This window comes from Brachycentrus maculatus, unplaced genomic scaffold, assembly GCF_059751285.1.
Source record: "Brachycentrus maculatus isolate JH-2025_06_01 unplaced genomic scaffold, ASM5975128v1 h1tg000692l, whole genome shotgun sequence".
Classification (NCBI taxonomy): domain Eukaryota; kingdom Metazoa; phylum Arthropoda; class Insecta; order Trichoptera; family Brachycentridae; genus Brachycentrus; species Brachycentrus maculatus.
Window position 1 is genome coordinate 211,471 of NW_028281424.1, and position 13,326 is coordinate 224,796.

At 31.6% G+C, this 13,326-nt stretch overlaps 1 protein-coding gene across 1 annotated transcript in view; it reads left to right on the forward strand.

The window, feature by feature from the left end:
* Nucleotides 1–13,326, forward strand: part of LOC148300577 (homeobox protein goosecoid-like) — a 43,444-nt gene that overhangs the window by 12,886 nt on the left and 17,232 nt on the right. The gene's annotated exons all lie outside the window — the stretch shown is intronic.

Consider the following 13,326-nt stretch of genomic DNA (forward strand, 5'->3'; position numbering starts at 1 on the left):
CATGATAATATAATTTATAGTGAAAATTTCAAAATAAACGAAGCGTCAAATATTATTTTCGTTTATTACATTGTAAAATAAATAACGTAAAGCTTTCAACTATTGTCATAATACCTGTTTCGTAAGCTTTAAGCTCGGATATTCGCGACATCTCCTTTTGATTCCATTGTAATCAAACGAGGAGCTCGGCTTAGTTTCTCAAAGCGTGGTATTTAATTTAGGTAATACAGTTTAAATCCTTTAAAAGCGCGGGAGGATGATGGAACGGCCTAACTCCTGGTAGCCTCGGGATAAATATGATTCCCTGGTAATCCTGATATGCTCTTTGAGCTCCGGCTTCAAACATCTCATTTACATTCAATCACTTTAATGCTATTTCATCTGTTGTCATTTATTGTCACATTTATTTTCTAAAAACCGGCAACAAAAATATTTTCTAAGATGCGAATTCAAAGAAAATATTCGGAATGGCGATGAAAGTAAATTGAAGTAACGGTTTATACCCTTTCTCTCCTACTATTGCGAGAAAGTAATGTATCTTTCAGAAGCAAAAAATAATACGATTTTATGCAATACTCTTTAAATAATCATTTATACGAAATAAAAATAAAATTCCGAAAAAAATTGAGCCTTTTCTGGAAGATTCTTGCAGTAATCGGCATTTAAAAAAACCTATTTGGCGACCTCACTTATATTATAATAAAAATTGAACTTTTATTCTAAAAAAACATATTTTAATTAAAAAAAACTACCAACAATTTATTACTAGATTATTGACCCTACTCAACTATTTATATGTTTATTTATATGAAGGAAGTTAGAATAAATGTTTTTCTCAAGTTGAGACACCTGGAATAAAACTTATGTTAATATTTATTCCCCATTATGATCGTTTCTTAAAAAAGAGTCAATACATATAATATATTTCGGAAAACATCCTTCAAAATACGTTTTTTAAATAAAATAATCTTATGATACGATTTAAAAATTTTACTACACTAATAGTGCATTCAACCAACACTAAATAAAGCCTCGGGCTATAACTCCACCCTCACTTTAGATTATTGCTCTGTAAAGGGGTGAAGGTAAAAGGGTGTGTTTTTGATTAATTAAATTACTGTAATCACTGTTAAAAACATAGTATGCCATTCATGATTATTATTACAAATAATATATCTTTAATCGGGATTTTCAAAATGTAAAAAAATTAATTAGAAATATGTAATAATATATCAATAAGTGTACAAAATTATTCACTACCAATATATAAAAAATGTAAATGTCCTTTTTACATATTTACACATTACAAACATTATTTCATGATATTTAGTGCATTACAAATAATATGTTGGTTCGTGTATATACGTAAACTGTATTTAGCATAGGGGCCATTGAAAATACGTCATAATATTTACATATGACTAAGAAATTTAGTGGTAAAGGATTTGAGGAAATAATATGGAATTGTAGGATTGAGGTTTCACATCCTCCAAAGTAACTCTCAACAATCCGCTCCTCTAGTCCTAAGCCAATAGTTTCTAGTACTTCGGTACACATTACGCTGTAATCCTTATAATTCTTTAAATTCCACGGCTGACAACTGAAAACACTTTACAATATTGATTCTCAGACGCTTTTTATGCTCGAAAATAAATATGGCGCATGAAAAATACCCGATCAACATACAGTAGATATATCTACATTGTTATATAGATATTTTATTATATTTAACTTAATAAAGATATTACTTAAGTAAGTTAGGTAAAGTCCTGCATGTACAACAGTTTAAGTTCGTTAACATTAAAAGATCCATATAAATTCGTTTTCTTAAATATTTTTTTATGTAATATTTTAACTTATATTAACGTTAATTACTAAACATATTATCAGTACCATTGCGCCTTGAAGACGTTCCCTGGAATAAAGGCCGAACCGCCAGGAAGACAAAATAACAGACCGATTATAAGCCAAAAAAAAGTAAAATACGAATATTAAGTTTTATGTTGATGATGCTAACAGTAAATTGTCAGTATATTTTTAAAACACAGAACGACGTTTGAGAAATCTCTTTATAATGTTGGAGAGTCACCTCTATGAAATGTAATATTCATCGAAACACTCGAACTAAATGCAACTCTGTAAATGTAATCTTCGAAGCACCTTTTTGTTCTGTAAACACAGCTTCCTAATTTTGAGACATATTGACATACTGAAGGGCCCTCCAGACGCAACTTGTGGCACACCTTACCGAACGGTAGCTCGCTAGAAGTGTGTTTGTTCTGAGTGCACCACCCAAGACTCTTCCTGGATGGTCCCGGCGATCGCAGATTCCCCTATTCTACCTACAAAAGGTTTATCTGTAATCACACTAAAGACGTGTTTTAATAGGAACTATACCTTCGGTTATCTTTAGTCTGGTAAAGTTATGTCATTAATATTTCACCAATCTTAAATGGTAGTACTTCTTGTGTCGTCGTCCAATGGTCAATAATTTACACTCTCGATCTTTGCCGATCTTTCATTTCTCTCATCGACTATATATGTAGTCACTCAAATACCTATGCTATTAAATGTATGTTTTAACACCACATACATAAAAAAATAGATAACTAATATAGTGATGTTGTCGAGTCGTGATATACGAGTATGTTCCCCATTTATATCAAAATGTCTTAGAAGGAATCCATTGACCACATGAAACGGAGGCCAGCGACTTACAATGCACTTCAGACCTCAAAAAAGCCAAACCCGCCACCGGATACTCAATACTTTGAAAAAAATGAGAAATATACATCTTTAAAAAGCAATTTATGTGTACATATAGATAGAACACAATATATAGAATAGTATATTTTAAATATAGAATAGTATTGGAGTAGGGAGTATTTCGATATTTTTGAAATAATCATTTAAATAGCACAATTTTCGACAGTTATTATCTTCTTTTCATACACACTGATTACTTTGATAAATAAATAAAATTTATAAAATTACATCTGAATATGAATTTTTTTAAAGTTTAAATCTAATTTTTCATTCGTTATAACAAAGAAAAACATTATTATTTTAAGAACGAGATGTTTTATTAAAATAATATTAAATTAAAATAATTTTTTATTAATATTATGCTTACAGATATTTTAATACATTGAAGATTTTTATCAATGTTATGCTTGTTTCGTAATATATATTTAAGTATAAATTAGAAGAAGTTGATAATATGTATGAACACATACCATATGTATTGAATTTAACAGTAGCGCGGGGTCTCTAGAAGCAGTTATTTTCAATATAATATTTATTTATGATGTATACTTATTATTTTCTTTCTTTTCCATTTAATATGTCTGAGCGTAGCCGAGTATGGGTAGTTTGAAATAATAATCAAATAAAAAGTTTTTTTTAATACATAATATACGTATAAATGTATACCTACCAGTTTAATATTCGTATTTATAGCTTCCATATTAAAAAGACAAAGGCGCGCCACTGTTACATAATATTACTATATTCAGTTAATCTGAATATAAGAGATATTCAAATTGTATGTACTATGAATCAGCCCTGTTTCCTGGCTACCCAAATACTGTAAATAAATGATGAGACATTTTCCGGCATTGTTTTCCTAATCAACCCGTTCCTTTTTTCCTGTTTGCCTTCAGCAGGTTTAATCTCATAACGACGTTTTTCGTAATCCGTAAAAGTATGCCCCGAAAGCAAGTCAAACAAGCACACACGAATCTTTGTTTAGCTCCTCCGCGACCTACGAACTAAGTGTATTAGCGACGAAACGGCACCGCAATATTTGTTTTACGAAAATTGAAAAATGCATTATTAAAATGCCTTTGTTTAGACTCGAACAACCCTAGTTATGGAGGGAAATCCACCCTTTAACAACATGACTTCGGTGCCGCGTGATTTTGTATTGAATTTGGGAGCTTTTGTACAGCTTTTTGTGGTATTGTGAATTGCGTTTCAAATTGGCACGGTCAATTGTTTACACCTTATACTTAATAATCCTAAATGGGCTCTGATCTATTGCATCGAATCCTATTGGTCCTATGCTCATTATGGTAAATAAATTAGAAATACGCATGTATAATATAAGTACAAGAATATTTAAAATTTCTTACATTTTCGAAATAAGAGTAATTTCCGTAAAGTATTTCGGTTCAATATAGGTCAAGCCTAAAAAGTCGGCGTAAGCGCTACACTTTATTTTTTTCACAATGAAATTATAATTTCATTTATATTGGTAAATAAGTAATTTTTTTTTAAATAGCGTGAATTTAATCATTGAACTATTAAAGTACGTAAAGCATATCATATGTAAGAAGAATATCTGCCGCACAATTTTACTTTTAAATCACGTAAGGAAAATCTACTAGAACACAAGTAGTAAAATTAATAAGACTAAACGTATTCTCTCACATCGGGATAGATAGAAATAAATAAAGTTACGGAAAATGTTTAACAATATAAAGGTTAAAATTTAATAAGAGTTTTGTTATTGTTGATAAGTGTTGGCATTTGTTATTGTTGATCCGGTACTTTTAGCAACATTTCTCGAAACTGTGAATTCACTCTCCCCTGAGGTAGCTAGGTACAGGGTGGTCTGCAAATATTCAGACAAGGGGCTCACGGGAGAGGGGTAGGTGGTCATCTATTATCAGACATAATAATTGTATTACGTCAAATGCTTTATATCCCATATTATCTTTCTTCTTATCATATCGCTCTGTAGTAAAAAAATAAATAGTTCACATATTTACCTTCTTACGGTTGCTCGTGCTTTTGAAGATTTTTTAAAAATTAAACATAATTACTACATTTGTTTAATTATTATTAATTTAAAAATTCAAAAAATATTACAGAAAGATGCAAAAGTCAACTGTGCTGAACTCTCCATTTCGTGCCATATGATATCGTGTAAAAATGATTATTGCAAGAAAAAAAATTTAGGTTTCCTTGTATCAAAATCTATTTAGTATTGCTAATCATATAATAATTTTATTTCAAATACACAGTAAAAGGAGGATGAAAGACTGAATGCAGTTAAAAACGGGGTCTCTCCGACGAATGTGCGGCAAAGCGATGTATGATAGATATTCGAAGGTGAAATAAGGAAATAATACATGGCTGAGATAATCATTATCGATAAATAAAGGTGTGTTGAGATGGTTAAGGCATGTGAATCGAAGTGAAGAAAGAACAGTAAAACTTATTTATGAGGCGAACATTGTTGGAAATAGGAGCCGAGGTAAACCGAGAAAAAATGGCTTGATCGAGTATTTCAAATACTTGGGCGGTTTAAGGTCAGGAGTCGGAATAATCGGCGGGTATGTATGAGGAGATGCGTGAATGAAGAAGTGGCGAAGATTGTATGCAAAGACAGCTTACCCCTGCAGAGAAGCGGAGTGATGGTTAGTTAGTAAGATAAAAAATACTTCAAAAATCAAACGTAACAAAAGTGGTTCACTATCACTAGAATACCAAATCCACATCAGTGATTATAATTATGAAATAATCCACATAGCTGACTGCACCAGTGCCAGTGCACTGCAACCTGCTGTCTCGGGATTCCTACCCCTGTTTGTTCTTATGAATACTGATTAGTAAGTACATACATACGAGGGATGTGAGAAATTCCAAACTACTATTTTAAATTGTTAAATCGCTCACTCCTTTCAAGAACGTCATAAATCAAAATACTTGATTTTTCAGGAGAACGTTTTTAAAGTTTAAAAATATAATACAATGTATTAAAAATAAATATCAAGCAACTTATTGAACTTTTTACTGTGCAACAGATCTTTGTAGGTTAAACCTGAAGGTTTTTTCTCCATTTGAAAAATATTTAGTATATTTAAAAAAATAATAAAAAAATACCTTTTCTTCAAAATACAAAAACAACATTTTCTGCCCTGTAGCGGGTAAATATTAAGTTAAAAATATGCCTCTTTTGCTGGGATGTAGTACATTTTCTGGGCATTCTGAAAACATGCACAACTGAAAATTGACGATTTTTGATTTATGACGTTCTTGAAAGGAGTGAGCGAAATATGTGATCCTTTTTTTCATTTCCTTTTTGAACCGTGTTATTTCGAAATCGTGTGAAAAACTGTAAAAGGGGATTTCCGTATATATAATATTTCCAATGAAGATTTATGTAAAAAAGAACAGAAAAAAAGAGTAGTTATGTTGGTCAAAAAACTAATCAGAAAGAAAATATTAGCAAAAATTTTTTTTTAAATATATTAATGAGCCTCTAAAAATATTTGAGTAAAATGTTATTAATAATGTATCAACAGAAACCAATTTTTTTTAACACTACTACTACTACTACTGCTACCATCACACCGTTTCCCCGCAGGGGTAGGCAGAGAGGATGGAACGCCACACTCTTCTGTCTGACATACACTCCTCGCCTCCTTCACATCCATACATACATCCATCCAGTCATACATGCCCTCCGATTACGCAGATTTTGGACACCGCCAGATTTTAGGTTCTGATTGATCTGATCGTGCCAAGTCTTTTTCGGTCGTCCACGTTCTGTTTTCGGGTTTTTTTAACACGAAGGGAACAATAAGAGTATGGGCATTTACAAGACTTCAGGCCCGTCATTGGCTAGCTTAAGTGATCTCTTTATACACTGAGTAACATGTACCATTCCCTTAATTGTTGAACATCCATATTGTCTAGTCTAGATACTTGGAAGTTGTATCTATAGGAGTATATGGTGTATATTAACATTCGCTTTAGAATTTCAATAAGGTATTGACAGATGGATCTGATATATGTATGTCGATAGCTTTGTTAAGTAAATCCCCTTCTTACCAATAGCGATTTTTTATATTTTGTTTGAAATTAAACATTTTTATTTATTGATCACATTGATAAAAAAAAACACGTAAATGCAGTTTCGAGACTAAGTCATTATTTTAATGATTTGTATTTCAATAACAATAGATAATTTGAAGATATATTTTTCCAACCTAATTTAGATTGGTCTTTAATAATAAATTCCACTTGATTAAGGGGCTCGCTCGAGATTCTGCAAGCCCCCGCGACTCCTCTAGCTCGCGCTGGTTAGACTGTTATTACAGCGCCCCGTTCGAAGCACGTAATAAAAACAAGTTACCCAATGAGTTTCCAAAGCTTTGTATGACTTCCGTGTGCGGGAGATTTTCGCATATCGGATTGTTGAATTAAATATTCTACCGGGTATAACCATAACGAGTCGGTAACGGTAAAGCTAACGATGAATATGTTGGTAATCTCAATTGTTTGGTTTCATGCTTCGTTTCAACATTCAACTGTAAAATGTATTATGTACATATTTCCTAGGCAGAGTTTCAGGGTTTTCCGAACTCTACTAAAAAAATACGTAGGAACTAATGTTTATTGAGCTACCACATTTTCGTTATAAAGGAAACGATAATACTTTTGCAAATCGATTAATATGTCTACAGTTATATTTTTTATTATGAAAACCCTAAAAATTAACCAGCTACTCCTTCTCCATTTCCTATATAGCGCTAAATTTCACATCACTCTAAGCTCCTTCATTCACGTCACCTGTATCCCATTAAGTATATTCCACTATACACCCAAGATTCAAATGGCAGCATCCACCCGAGTCATCAGCATGCTAAAGCTAAATCACAAAAAACACTCTATATGTATGTAGGACACATACTCGTATAACAACTAGGTGGATAGCAGACATAGGTATAACATACATCGTGCACACCAAAATTTCCAGGGATGATAAGCATCTACAGCACGTTTGGACGTAGCTCGCCTAGTAGGTATATAAGAATGTAGGTCTATTTTTCATATAAGTGTCATTTTAAAAAATTGGACCCTATTTAATGATTAGCTGTGTTACATTTCAAACGACAGTAAAAAATCGTCAAAAAAAAAGACTTTTGAGATAGCAAAAAAGGTCGGCAGGCAGAAAGCGCTTAGTTATCAGATATTAAAGGAGGCTTTAGAATTTCTCGTACTATATAAACATTTACAAAATTAAAGCGTTTTCTTAATTATTAGAAGATTTTAGTCTCTTTTATTTGAGTAAAATGAATTTATATAACTTGGAACAAAAGACAGAATAATTGTTATTTATCCTAAAATATACCTACAAAATTATTTAACCCTTAGGAAGAGGTAATTAAAATAATGTTAAAAATGGGTAAAATTGCTTTAATTAAGTTATTAATTAATTAAGTTTTTTGATAAATTGAAAAAGAAAAGGTATGCGAAACTAATGTAAATTAAAAATATTAAAAATAAAACGAATCTCTCGAGGTAAATTGCACTTTATACGACTCGCAAAACCTCACATTTTGAGTTACTGACCACAATACAATGTACGAGTTTAGGACAAATACATATGTATTTTAAAGATATTTCTGTAAATTCCAATTTGTTGATTGATAACATTGTAAAACGCTTTATGGTTAAAGATTTCACAAAATGAAAATTAAAGGCGATGTTTAAGAACATGAAATTAACAAATCTACATTATTATTTGGTGCTTTTAAGAAATAATTATTCTTAGTCATTGCAATGGTACCTTTGAGAATGCCATTGTGCACTTCCACTGCAGAACCGAGTCATTGTCGGGTTGTGGTCCCGTGGTTCATGCAGGTAAGGCTTAAATTAAATATGTGTAGGTTTATTATAAAAAAAAATATAATGTTAAGATCGAAAACCGATTAAATTAATGTTGCCATTGTGTTGACTTTAAATAATTATATTCTTACCGTGGATGGCCACATTAAGAATATAATTATTTAAACCAAAATATTTGATTTCGCCCAAATCAATACTGTAAAACATAAAATGAATTTGACTTTAAAATTCATAATTGTTGAATTAATTCGTTTCATTTCGACGTTAATCACATTTACCGACGATACAATTATTCCTCCCTTATTATCAACCCTTGTTAGCGCAGTAAGTCTTCTTGCTCATTTACTCGCAATCAAAATAAACATTTGACTTTATTCGGGGGCAGCTGCTATGAGCTGTGACTGTGTACTCGGATAAAGTAAATACACTCTTCAAGTATTCAGATCTCAGGTCGTGAATACACCCCGACTCCCCGACTCCCCGACTCCCTGACCCCCTGTAACCCTTTAATATTGCTTAATGGGATACAGACGTTTCTTTATATTGGAGAACCTGAGAAATATTCACATTTTTCTTTGACAAGTTGAAAAAACTCCTGAAGCCGTCTAAGACAAGTTTAATTAATTTATACAACTTTTTCAGTTATTCCGTCGAGTATTCCATAAATCATAATTTTTGCAAATAATTTATGTATATGTAATAGAGCATAGTTTTCTTTATGCCTTTTCTCTATTTAGTAGTTATGTTTAGCAGATTTTTTTTCTCTCACCACCTTCAAGTAAGTCTATGGAACTTATTTTGTGTCAGGGTAGAGTCAAAACAATAAATTCTGACATCAAAGACTTCACCCGTCAATTAAAAATGAGGACTGGTGAAAAACCCGTTCAGAAATGTTTTTGTCTTCATAATTTCTAATAAAATGTTTGTATTGTGTAATAATATTTTAGGCTTTAATTCGTTTGCAAGAATACTATGACACCTTACTTTAAATTAAGCTAAACTCAACCCGTTTTACTTAATATAAAAAAAATAGAATATTGAAGAAAATCTTGCGAAAGAGTTGGTATGGTTGTTGAATATCCGATGTCCAGATTCTCCCACAGGTAAAATATTGTTATTGTCTGCTTACCTAATCATAAATAGAAATACAAAACATATATTATCTAGAATAGATGAATAAGTTCTACTGGAAATTAAAATTAACTTGGTAATACTTTTGTTTATTTCAGAAAACAAATATTCAATTCGAGTAGGTAGTCATTTTCTGTTTTTTTCATTCATGAGACTCTCGATAAAATCTCTCATATCTCGTAATATATCCAGTAGAATAAATGAACATTTAATACACTTACTCGTTTCGCATTATTTCCGAAGAATTTTTATTACGACATACAAAGCGCTCGCTTATTTTGAGAAAATATCAATTTTATTAAAACCCATACAAAGGACTGTTCCGCGCAATTCGTGTTCCGGTCGGAGATACAAGAAATTCAATTTCAGACAAAATGAAAACTCTCAAATGCAGCAAGGCGGATAATTCGTAGGGCCGGCTCGTGCATTTCATATTTCACGAAAAAACAAACTAAATAGAAACTCGCTCATTTCATGCATCTTAGCATACTTCCGGTCGACCCCGGCCATGACGTTTCTGAACGCACTGCATTGTGCAAGTTTCACCACTTTTCCGAAAGACAATACTAATTTAATTTAAAATCGTTATTTACAACATTTTGAGTGTGTCCAAATACTTGTTCACAAAATCTGGATTATCTCCAATTACAGGAGTTATTTTCATATTATTTTTTGACATTTCATCAAAGATGAAGAAGAATATGGAAGTCTGGGCATTTACGGGGCTTACGACCGTCATAGGCTGGTTTGAGTGATCACTTTACACACGTGTAACATTCACCAATTCTACCCATTATTGACAACCACACTACTCAAATTCTTCGAAGTTCTATATATATGAACCAATTTAGAAACTTTGTTCTTGAATCACTAGAACTTCACTAGAGACATCTATTGGTGAGATGTAAAGAAGCTTTTTTACTAAGCCCCGTAAATGCCCAGACTTCCATATTCTTCTTCATCTTTGATGAAATGTCAAAAAATAATATAAAATCGTTATTATATAACTTATACAATTATATTTCCATAATGCTCGTTCTACTGTATACTCGTATTTCAAAATGAGAATTTAACTGGGTTATTTTACCACAACGTACGTAACACCGGAAACAAAAATTTAAAAATATTTATCGAGTTTCTTTTATTTTGATGTATCTATTAATGATTATAATTTACTTTTCTATTTCTGAGGGCCAATATTCTTAGATATTTTTACGAATTCGAAAGCGAAAAAAATCGACGTGCGTCAATGAAATCATAAGCAGTCCCAATCCCTACGTTCCGTAAATTTACTTCAGTTGAATTAACTTACGGTCTTCAATTGACTGGACCAATTGTATTAATTATCTTTGAGTGTAAATTTTCGTAGTTGGAATTTCTTCGTCGGAGAAAAATTCCTTACCTCTCTTTCTATCATTAATTATATAATTCTATCATTCTATTTTTTTTTTATAAATAAAAGTTAATTCAAATATATTTTTTTAGTCTGCTAAGCAACCTGTTACTATTTAAGTACTTGGTTTGGCCCTATCATATAAGTATCTCTGATAAATCAAAATAAAAATTTAAATATATATGTTACAATATAATTGATTTGGTCCGTGTTGTATGATTTGTGTACGACTCAAAGAATGAAGGGATACGTTAGCCGGACTGGCTGTACAAGGAGCACAGTCAGAAGTCGCCATAGCGACTGGAGGCGACACAAAATGGCTTCCTTGCACGGCCAATCGAGCGGAATAGTTACATTCGGTGCACGCCACCAGTTTCAGTGTTTCCGCCAACGTTTCATAAAGGATGTCACTTTGATTTCATCAACATGATAAACAGATCAGCGATCAAAGCCTTTGTAGGGTGACGTTTCCCGCTTTTATTTGAGGGAAAGCGGGAACAGGTATCTAACGAGAACACTGCTATTAAATACACACCTCACTGACTCCCTAATATTGTTAAGGGTTACACCTCTTTGTGCCTCGGGCTTAAAAATGTGCAGTACTGTCTAGTTACAAAATTATATAAGTATGAATCACATATGTATTTATGTCAGTGAATATTTATTAATATTTCCCAACGATTAAAAAATAACTATTTTTACAAATATTATACTTGTATGAAACAAATGCCTGGATTTGAATCGTGAAATCCTTTGGCACAAAATAAGTTAATATAATAACTTAAAATTCAACATGTTCTTACTTATTTTTTTGCGAGCGTAGCCAATTGTACAACCATTTTTAAAATATATATAAACATTAAAGTGCTATTTTAATGTGCGGCAAAAAGATAGGAAGGGTATACAGTAAATGTGAAAAACATAATCACAAAAATTATATCAAGAAATCTCTCAAAATGTGAGATTGGCATTTGATGCAATCATATTTTTTTTCGACTTATAATATATATTGGACAATGTTTACTTGCTGACAATACACATACTTAGTAGTACACATTAGGAGTTTCTAAGTGAATCAATCTAGTACGAGTAGGGATTTGCAACCTCGAGTGCCGTAACTAATGTTGCTATTCTCTATTCCTTTCCAATTATTTCTTCTCCATATTCTTTCTCATTTAGCACTAATGTTCCTCACCATAACTCACCTTACGTCATCTGTAGTTTTCCAAATACATTTCACATCTTGCTTTCATAAAATTAATGACCGATTATAACCGCGTCAATCTGATGCGAAGCCCTATGCACCATCTGGGTAATATAGGGGACAAAGAAAAAGATAATTACAGTTCCAACGCTTACTTACAAACTTTGTTTTTTTTTTTTAATAACCACCAATTTCTCCCATCTTATACAACAGATTCTTTAACTAATTTTTCAGAAAAATTGGGGGTTGCCACATTTACATAAGCCGGGCAAAATTTTACAGAGTTGATTTGAATGAAAAAAATTGTTCAAAGGAATTCTTAATTGAAATTACGTATGGTGTAGCTGTTGTTTTTTTCTGTTCGATAATTTGTTTTTCCGAATAACAAGATTTTATAGCGTGTAAAATATTTAAATTGGCGAACAAGACAATGCAGTACGTTGAACTCCAAATTTAGGGGCTCGTTAAAATTGTATTATTTAGCGTGAATATTTTTTTAGTATCTATTCATATTGCTGTAGTGAGATAAAAGGTTTCTCTCACACGTTAACACACATTTAATTATCTGAATTTCAAACTAAATGTAAACAAAATAACAACGGGGGGAAAATATTGTTATAAAAGATATAATATAGGTGGTGTAACAAAGCAAATATATATTTATGAACATACCATAAAATAAACAAATATGTTTCTAATACTTATTTTACTATGTTTTGTACTTTATTTTTACGTGTAAAAAAAATTTATGTAGAAATTATTACAGTTTAAATTTATTATAATATGTACATACTTTCAGTTGGAACTTGTGTGTTTTAACTAGGGCGCGGACTTGCGGTACCTAACTAAAGTATTTTTTTCTGCCAGCGTTGAGTCGACATGTATTGTATGTATTATGGTAGGCATATTACGTTTATTATGATGCAGACCTATTTTTCAGTTCGTCCTACTTTAAAAA